This window comes from Pteropus alecto, unplaced genomic scaffold, assembly GCF_000325575.1.
Source record: "Pteropus alecto unplaced genomic scaffold, ASM32557v1 scaffold155, whole genome shotgun sequence".
Lineage (NCBI taxonomy): Eukaryota > Metazoa > Chordata > Mammalia > Chiroptera > Pteropodidae > Pteropus > Pteropus alecto.
In genome coordinates, this window is record NW_006438113.1 from 14,667,699 (window position 1) to 14,675,818 (window position 8,120).

Consider the following 8,120-nt stretch of genomic DNA (forward strand, 5'->3'; position numbering starts at 1 on the left):
TTACTGGGTTTTCTAGGTTGTAGACATTTCTTTGGGAACATTAAATATATGCCAACCTTCCCTCAAACCACACACTTAAAAAAAAATTTGCTTTTGAAAAAATGATAATCTTACAATTAAAAATTTAAACAACATACGAAAAAAAAATTCCCTTATAATCTTACCACCCAGAAATGATCATCTTTAGCAAAGTGAACATTTTTCTAGGTAAATATATAGGCAGAAAGAAATAATTTTAGAAAAAATTGAATCACATCATCATATATCATAAATTAAAAATATTAGACTTAGTTTCAAGAAGATAGAATAGACATACTTTTTCTATACTTTCCATTTAAATTAACTAAAAGCCTTGGAATGTTTTATATATATATAAAATCTTCCAAGATACATAAATATACACATTCCAAGATCCATACACATATATATGTGTGTATATACGTACCTCCCAAGCATAATAATAAAACTGAAAGGCAGACTGGCTGGCTAGGACCTCAGACCCAAGAACAACATCATAGTAGTTAGGTCCCTGGGTTTTCTTTTTGCATCATGTGTCCCAGACTACATACTAGAGGAGCCAGCAACCTAAAAATGCCAATGGGCACAGACTAAACTAAAACCTCACGAAAAGCCTGTTCTCTCTAGCTTAAAAGACCAGGAAAGGGGCAGCCTAGCAAGATAGAAAGTTTGACAAAACCATTCTACTCCAGCCAAATATCAAACGAAAAAACTGTGACACCCCCTCCACCACCACCAAAGGCCACTTGGAAAGCTTAGACTTCTACACTTGCCAGACTGCAAATGATGTGTCCCAGCTGCCCCCAAACCCACAAAGTAATAAGAGAGAAGGAGTTGTGAAGAGCCCTCCAAGCCCCCACAGTGTCAGTGGGGACCACACGGGGAGTTTGCTCTTTTACCCCTGCTTGGCAGTATTGACTGCCCTTCTCCCTCCCACTGGGATGATGGTGTCAGAGGTGGCCAGGTGGAGGGTGAGGACTTCCACCACAGCTCATCAGTAACAAGGCCATCCCATCCTCAGAGTCAGAGGAGCCCATAGGGAAAGCAATAACAAGATGCCCCTTCACTTTCAGGTCGAATGCAGAACCTAAAAGCCCATCTCCACCCAGAAGTAACAACTCCCCATCATCTCTCTTTCCACTGTCAAATCCTGGACTTCTACCCTGATCTGGCAATAACAAGGTGGCACTCTTTTTCACCCACTAGAATGGTGTCAGAGGTCTGAGCAGTGTCGGATAAAATACAAAATTTAAATAAGATCTAGAATCTTATAGTACCAAAATGTCCAAGTTTCAGTCACACACCACTTATCATACCAAGAACCAGGAAGAGCTCAAAGTGAATGAGGACACCAACACATATAAATATTGAACTTAAAAAAAATACAATGTTGAAGAGATATTTGCACCCTCATGATCATAGCAGCATTATTTACAATAGCCAAGACATGGAAACAAACTAAGTATCCAATGATAGATGAATAGATAAAGACATTGTGGTATATTTATAAAATGGGATATTATTCTGCCATAAAAAAGAAGGAAATCCTGCCTTTTGCAACAATATGGATGGGCCTTGAGGGTATTGTGCTAAGTGAAATAAGTCAGAAAGAATGGCAAATACTATATGATCTCACTTATATGTGGAATCTAAAACAAAACAAACTCATAAAAAAAGATCTATGCTATCTTTACTACTTCCTGTAAATTGGTAATTGTTTCCAAGTAAAAAAGTTTTAAAAATTATTTTATTAAATGATTTGGGGTGACATTATTTAATAAAATTATATGTTTCAAATGTACAATCCAATGTATATGGCTTTGTGTTCACCACCTGAAGTTACATTTCCTTCTGTCACTATATATTTGCCCCTATTTACCCTCACCTACCTTCCCCCTCCCCTCTAGAGTTTTCGAAAAAGTGTTAGAATCAATTTTACTTTAGGTAAAGTAAAAATGAATTGTTGAACTTCAGATTTTTCTTACCACTGGAGTTATTGTTTAAATTTATTTTTCAGTTATAGTTGACATACAATACTATATTAGTTTCAAGAATATGAACACTTCATGAATTTGTGTGTCACCTTTGTGCAGGGGCCATGCTAATCTTCTCTGTATCATTCCAATTTCCAGTATATGTGCTGCTGAAGCAGGCAATGAAGTTATTTTTAAAAGAATTATCTAGATTGAGTTAAAAGATTACAAAAAACATAGAGGTTAATATGTTTCACCTTCAAACAATATCTAATATTCCTTTATTATGAAAGATGAGAAATTAGGACACTTTTAGTTTTTATTATATTATTTCTACATTAAGGGTTTTTTTTTAATCGACGTTGTAAATTAAAAAAATTTTAAGGTGTCTCATAAGTGTTATTCTTTAAGTTCACCTATGCTCGAGAATATTCATAATTTTGTCTATTCTTAAAGGGTAGCTAGGCCAGATATAAAATTCTGGGGTCGCTTTCTCTTAGAACATTCTAGAAATTGCTCTATTGTCCTCTGAGATTAAAAGCTAGTTCAGAGAATTTTCCTTCTTCTGTTGATTCTGTCATTTCCTCAGCACTTTTATTAGATTGAACCATATGAAAATGCCATTCTTGTAGGTCAACATGGGAAAGATGTGTAAGTTTGAACGATAAGAAACTGCCTTTTTTGTAGGTCAAAAATAATTGCACATTACAATTTCATATGATTCAACTTAATATACTGTCTTCCATTTTATTTTGTTTAATTTCTTCAAGCCTGTTAGATCTCTGTTTTTCAATTTGTTACTCCATTTTTAATTGATTTTAAGGTGACTTTTTCTGTACAGTTTTAATAGTTGACTTCTATTTCCTTAATGAGCTCTGCCGGTTTTTTTCCCTTCTTTTGTTTCTCTCTCTTCTATGGACTTTTGTAATTCTTCATCCTTTTAAAAAGGAAGATTTCTTAAAGATCAGAGGGAAACTATTTGCTCATTGTTTGGGAGAAATTTTGGCGGGGAATTCGTTTTTGATCTGCCTTTTGTTTATGTTCCTTTGAAGAGGGGACTTTTTTTTTATACTTAGGTCCTATGTTCCTTGGGGAACTTCCCCTTGTATTATTCTAAATGCCCTTTCACCAAATCTGTTATTTCCTTTGCTTTCTCTAGGCATTTATCTCCCTTCAGCCCTCAGGATTCAAGAGAATTGATGCAAAGCCCTCTGCCTATTGCTATTATACACCTGTTTCTCTCATTTCACCTCTAAGGCTGCACCTTAAGAAGCTAGGTCAGAGATCATATAAATGGTAAGGATGCCTTGGTCTATCCCCACCTCTACCTCCTAGACAGAAACTGGGTCTCTACAGGAGTATTCTCTGCTTCTCTAGTGGCCTGTCCCGATGTTATATCGGATCGCTCTAACCAAGAATATTCCTTTAAAGACTGTGGCACTTGTGGGAAAAATACATATTCGAGGTGTAAGAGGGGTGGGGTCAGCTCTCAGTGTGCACCTGCATTTCACGGTTGTTGCGGGAGTTCTTTCACGGGAGGTGGGAGTTTTCCCTCTTTCATTATTTTTGTAGTTTTAGTGGGCTTCAACAGAGGATAATGAGGAGAAATATATTTCACCATTTTTAACTCCATATACCATTCCCTAACCCAAATGTTTGGACAGCCCCTTGCTAGGCATCCAGAATGAGAATGTCTGCCTTCTTAGCTCTTATTTATCCACTCTTCACTGTCAAACATTTTATATAAGTTTGATTCTTTTTCATTATGGTTGATGACATCTGCATTCTTAAACCCCTAAACTCAACATTTGCAAAGAAAAAGGGGAAACCACAAAGGACTATTACGTATCAAAGTGCCTAGCTCGAATTGCTTAACCACCATGTTAAATGCCCCAAAAGAAGTTTGTGAGAGGAACCACATCAGGCACTAAGGATTCACTGCGAGCAAGAAAGGAGAGGAAAGATGGCTGGTTATTGCTGAAGCAGCAATACATCAGTTTCTGATCAGTTCATCACAGCTATATCATTCTTAAACTGCAGCTATCATAAACTGTTTTTCCAAAAATAGTATGGACTCTCAAAGAAGAATTTTTAGTAAATTTCCCTAAATTCCAGTTCATTATGAAAAGAATCTGAGACATTTTGTTTTTATTTGGTATCTATCATGAGAACTAAGAAAAGCAATCCAAATGTTTTCACTTCTTTATGAAGCCAGGGAGAGACTTCAGCTAGTGTTACACGATTTGGCAGGCCAACATTCCTGTAAGTGACCTGAGGTAAATCCCCACAGTTCCGGCTCAGCGCCTCAGTGTTCTCACCTACAAAGTGGGAGGATGAAGAAAAGCCATTTCATGTAACTTTAAAAGGTGATTGAGTGAAGCATGATTTAAGGTAAGAACTGGGATAGAAGAGGGATGAAACAGCACTGAAATAAGATTACGCGTTGTACTATGAAATACACATTTTACAAAATAAGTATTTCTTACAGCCATGTTGCAAACTATTTCTGTCTTGTTTACACAGAATTCTAGTTATAATATTTTCTTATCCTTTGTTTTTGATTTATATCTCCCTTATCATTCTCTCAATTAACATTTGGATGTAAAACCATTTTCATTTGAGTGTTGTTTTGAAGGTTATTTAGTAAAGATATGAGAATCTTTGTGATGACCTGAAAGAATGAGGTTATCTATGGGATTACATCATTTAGGGATAATATATAGTTGCTCAAAGTAATTTAAATTAAAAGTTAATATTGAATAGTCTTTTACAAGTAGGAAGCATTTTCAGCTGAGCAAAATGACACTTAAGTAGTTACCGCTAGAAACAGTAAGACAGGAGTGGTTCTGATCCTGCAGCTTAGACTTTCAACTGTTATTTTAAGAAGTTTAATAAAGAGTTATACTGTCAATATAAGCACCACTAAATCACAGCTGGCCTGAGTTAGCTTTTTTTTTTTTTTGTAGTATAGAATAAAGCTGGAGATGGAATTCTTCTTCTTCTTTTTTTTTTGTAATGAAATTCGTTTTAGTGTGCCAGGTCAATCTTTTCCTGTTTGCACCGACTAAACCCCATGTACCATACTTTTATTAGGTTCCTAGCTCTTATACTTACACCATGACACGTCAACCTTTTACTTTTTCTGGTTGTCATTTTGGATATAGGTATATAAACAGAATAACTGCCAATTCTTTTAATAATCTTAACAGAAGTGTATTGTGTGACTTTATAATCTTGGGCAATGAAATCAAATGAAATGATGACTTTCTTCAATACCTTTTGTCCTATTCAAGCAGATAAAGGTTGGGTCCCAGGAAACAGGATCTGGTCTATTTATTAAAGAATACTATAATATATCCTTAATAATTTAAAACAAAAGTACTGCTGAAGCAATGCTGAAAAAAAAAGAAAGCAAGAAACTTTTACTTCGGCTTCAGTTTCTTAGAGTGACCTGCAGACTCCTGGAGGTCCCAGGCAACCAAGAGTTAAACACTACCGACTTACACAAAAACGAATTCACTGTAGTGGTAAAGGATTAACTTTAGAATGGTCGAATTCTCATTTCATTCCAAATTCTAGTTCTTATGGTGATGGTTGGTTGGCTGGTTCTCTTTTGAAAACAGTAGCTCAAAAGTTAAACATTCACCACCTAGAAACATTTCCAACACCCAGGTAAGACTCTTGAGTTTGCAAAGCTGGTTAAAAGCCTGGGATAAATAACAGATGGATTTGGAAAATGGCATAAGCATAGCCCAAGGCTAGTTAGTGTACTTTATACCTTAAGGAAGGCTGAGTCAAAAGTTTTAATTAAATATTTATGTTACAGTCAGAAACAGCAAGCCGTCTTTGTGTGGCCAGGGACTGGCTTTCAACAAGTGTATCTAAGAAAAAAAATGAATGGATATTAAATATTTATTCTTTATATGTTAGAAATAGTCTGATCTTTCCCTGCCTGAAGGAAGATAAAAAAAATCGAGAGATAAACAGCTGCATTTGGAAATGCAATCTTGTAAAAAGACTGGGAGGCCAGGTTCAACTAGGAAGTGAATCTGAGGTTTTATTGAGGCCAGATGATGTGAACCCTTTACCATTCATTTGGGGACCATGAAGGAATAACTTGATTTTTTTTTTTTTTGGTTGGTTGCATTTTCTCACCCTTAGAATGGGGAAAACAACATGACCAATTTTTTCTTTTTTGTTGAAGCCATAGACTACTGACGGCTGTATTAGTTTTCCAAACTCTTAAATTAGACCCTTGCAAAGAAGAATTTGTTGTAGCAAACTAATCCTAAGACTAAATGTTTTTGGTTTCTCTTGTTTCGAACTAAGATCAGTTTTGTAATTATCTCTATTTAATAGCTTCCTGATTCCTGAAGATCACATATGAAGTCGTTCCCTGTACTTTATGAAGTTCCATCTGCCTGAACGGCTAGAGCAACAGTACACCATTTATTGTTGGATCACATGTATATGTAACCAAAAGTGAAATCTGTATCTAACTTAGTAGCTCAGAGAATTTTTAGGGCAAAGGCCATGAAAATCCAAATAAATGCTAATTTTTAAAAAGCATTTAGAAAAAGTTTAATTCCGAAATTAAATTAATCCCCCAAATTTGAGAACCTAGAAGAAACTTCATACAAAGAGGTGCCCTCATTAAGATAAATGAGTTGCCCATGTTAACGATAATGAAATTGCAGTAGTGCGATAAAGGAGAAAAACTAAAATGATTATGAGGCATTCTTTGATGTTAGATCCAGGGCACATGGGTTCTAAAACTGGTGAATTGGAAAGCCATCTGCTCTCAAGACACTGTAGAACAATGCCAAGAGCCAAATATTTAAAAGGTGATTGAGATATCTAAACCTAGAATTCAAAATACTAATTTTTCTTTTTTTTTTTGCAAAATACTTTTAAAGTTTAAATATATTAGTGAAGAATATAGATATTTTAAAATATCCACTTAGAAAATGGGGGTGGGGAGAAGGAATCCAATGAGAGATAAGCCAAAACCTAGTTTCCCCAGAAAGGCCCACAATAAGATTTTTGTCACCATTATAAGGAAGCTCTCCTGATAGATTCACGCACTTTACATGAACAAAATCTCAACACACAGATTCACAACAGTTTAGGATCTCATGTAGAAAATATAAGGACTCTTTAAAAGCATTGGTTTTGCTTGCTGGTCTTGAGTTTACTTATAAATAAGAGTTATGTTGAATGCCCAGGAAGGCAAGAAGCTTGTGGGTGATCACAGCTTTTTATCTCTGGGCTTCAGTTTCCTAAAGTAATCTTTATCTGAAGACTGCTGGAGGGCCCAGGCAACCATGAGCTATAAACATGACCAAGTCCTAAAACAGAAAAATTAAGTGGAGCTGAAGGTTTAGCTTTCAAATGGCAGGGATCTTATTTTACTTTAAATCCAGATCTGGATTTGATTTCACTCGATTTGAAATTAGGCTGGCTCACGCTAACATATTAAACATATTTCAAATGCTTACGTATTTTTCATTAATAAATATCTGAAAAACCATATGGTTATTAAGCCTGCATTTCAGCCCTGCCTAGGTACAAGTATCAGGTATCTCTAAACTGTAAATTTAAGCTCACCAGGTTTCCGAGCTAATCCAAACTACCTGATGTTTTAGGAAGTGTTCATCATACCAATGGCTAGGAAGTGTCTTTCATTGTCCTGAATGTTGTGTGAACCCAAATGCTACCACCCTCACCAGGCGCTAATCTTCACTCAAAATCTGTATAGATGAGCCTCTATCTTGGCACCTGGCCTCTCCTGACATTGTTTGCTGAACTTGGCCCCGGCTCTGAATCTTGACTCTGCATCTGCAAAATCCTCTTCTTTAGGTGCTGGCGTCTGTCTTCATGGCCCTGCCACTGGCTGAGGTCTAATTCAAGCTGATCAGCTTCCCTGGAACTAAGATTAGAATCTGCCTGATTTTCAGCAATACTGACACAGCCTAGAGGACTACCATCTCCTCACTCCCTTTACTCTCTCCATCTACCAGATTAAACCTTTGAACAGTGAAATCAGCCTGTACATAGCCTATACACAGGAATCTGGACTATTAGCCACCCCTCGGTAGGGCCTTGGGGAGCAGTTAGGACGACCCACAC

At 36.3% G+C, this 8,120-nt stretch overlaps 1 non-coding gene across 1 annotated transcript; it reads right to left on the reverse strand.

Moving 5' to 3' along the window:
• Positions 1-2,066: 2,066 nt before the first annotated feature.
• Positions 2,067-2,170, reverse strand: LOC112482800. Its single transcript, XR_003047410.1, has one exon. It is a non-coding gene; the product is annotated as a U6 spliceosomal RNA (small nuclear RNA).
• Positions 2,171-8,120: the final 5,950 nt, after the last annotated feature.